At 52.2% G+C, this 2110-nt stretch overlaps 1 pseudogene; it reads left to right on the top strand.

Moving 5' to 3' along the window:
• Nucleotides 1–498: 498 nt before the first annotated feature.
• LOC147751380 (growth arrest-specific protein 1-like) lies at nt 499–1880 on the top strand (annotated as a pseudogene).
• The last annotated feature ends 230 nt before the right edge of the window (nt 1881–2110 follow it).

The raw sequence follows: 2110 nt of genomic DNA, 5'->3' as shown, positions 1-2110 counted from the left end.
CAGTAATTTATGTACACTACTGAATAGAGCAGGCCACTACGCAACCAGATACTGTTTTTCTTCTTTGGCTGTTTTCATATTTTTGGGTATTTCCTACCAAGTCTTGAACTTCCAGTTTCATCATGTCTAAGGCAGCTTCAGTTGCATCAGTGGATTTTGATTTTAAGGAGGATAGGGTGTATTCCTACACGGTGCCACAGTTGAAATCACTCTGCAAAAAGTTTGAAGTCCATATGGGAGGCTTCACCAGGAAGGAAGAGCTTCAAGGCACTGAGGGCCTGGTTGGAATCTAGAAATGCAAGTGGGTATTCAGAGGAACCTGTGGGGGAAGCTGAGGACTAAAACATGCAGCAGGATGGGCAGGTGGGACAGACCCAGTATGGATGAAGGGTACCCTCTAGGGTTGACAGTAGTGTCTCTTCATAAGGGCTCTCTCACGAGGAGCTGGAAGACAGATAAAGGAGCAGAGTGCATGAGATTGAGATTGAAAAGCTCAAGATGGAGATGGAAAATCAGAATCTTGCAATGGAAGAAAAGAAAATGCGTTTAGAGTATGAGAGAGGGTTGAAGGAGCTGGGCATAAAAGCCAAGAGTGGAGTGCCCAGTTCAAATGATGGCAGTGTGTCTTCAGTGCATCCAGAAAGAAAAGAACATACACCTAAGGAAGTGATAAGAGATTTTCTGGTAGGGGATGACATTGGTCAATGGTTTAAGGGGTATGAGGTAGAAATGCAGTCCCATAGGGTCATGAGATTAACTGGGGGGTAGGCCTGTGGAACCACATTACTGCAGTGAAGAGGGACACATTGCTAGCTTTGCCTGATGAGGATAATGTGAGGTACCTCACTATGAAAGAGGCTCTGATAAGGAGGTATGGTTTAACCCCAGAAATGTAGAGCCAGAGGTTCAGAGCCTTTAAGAAACTTGAGTCACAGATGTGAGTTACATATGTTGCTTCATTCTGCATGGCATTGGATGGTTGGTTGAAGGGCAGTGAGGTAACTGATTATTAGGGGCTTTATGATTTGACTGCATTGGAGCAATTGTCTAATAGTAGTTTTACAGAGCTGCACCAGCACTTGATTGACAGTAGGCCTACTGACCCCAGGACGCTTGCTGTGGAGGCAGACCGCTTGGTCAGTATAAGGGTCCACAAGGGGTACATGGGTCAAGGGTAGGCAGGGTTCCTAGCAGAGGAGTAAGGGGGACAAGGGTAAACAGAAGGACTTCTGAAGAGGGCCACAATCCAGTTTCCAGGATAGGTATTACCATCCCCAAGGTGCTAAGATGCCATTGACTATTGTAGAAAAGCCTGTACAGGAGGGTCCTCTCCAAGTTGGGCCACCGCTGCCGGGCGCCGGCTCATCTTCTGGCAGGCCCTGCTGCAGTGCCAGGGGTAACCGGACTGCAAGTACGCCTACCGCCTTTACAGCGAGGCGTGTGAGACCGTCCTACTGCAGCATGCAGACCTCTCCGGGGCCTCGCCTCCTCGCGGGCGCCGTTGCCCCAACCACTGCATCTCTGCCCTCATCCAGCTCAACCAGACCCGGTACGGGCCGGCGTTGGAGGACTGCGATTGTGCCAAGGACGAGAGCTGTCACACCACCAAGCTCGCAATCGAGCACTGCCTCCCGCGCACCGGCGCCTCGGGGGCCAGCGTGCTGGGCTGTACCGAGGCTCGGCGGCGCTGCGAGCGCGATGCCCGCTGCAGGGCCGCCGTGGGCCGCTATCTTGCGCACTGCGGCAAGCTCTTCAACGGAGTGTGCTGCGCTCACGGGTGTCTCGAAGTCATCCAGGACATGTTGACGCTGCCCAAAGCAATGTTGCTCAGCGAGTGCGTCTGCGATGGCCTGGAGCGGCCCGTGGTCTTTCTTCCCTGACCCCTGGTCTCTGGATTGAACTCCTCTGCCCCAGCTCCTCATGGACGATGAGGCTGTGATTTTGCTGCTGACTGCCTTTCTCCCCCCGGACTTGCTGGCTATGGCAGCCCTCTTCCTTCACTTTTGGACTTTGACCTTTCTGCTCCCCGCCATTTTCTTCCTATGACTCGCTTCTTCTTCTACCTTTCTCCTGATCCGCCATTTTAACGATCTCTGACCTCCCCCTCTGT

Source organism: Lissotriton vulgaris, chromosome 1_1 (assembly GCF_964263255.1).
Source record: "Lissotriton vulgaris chromosome 1_1, aLisVul1.2, whole genome shotgun sequence".
Classification (NCBI taxonomy): Eukaryota; Metazoa; Chordata; class Amphibia; order Caudata; family Salamandridae; genus Lissotriton; species Lissotriton vulgaris.
Note: the sequence above shows the minus strand (reverse complement) of the source record. Positions and strands in the feature narration are given on the sequence as shown.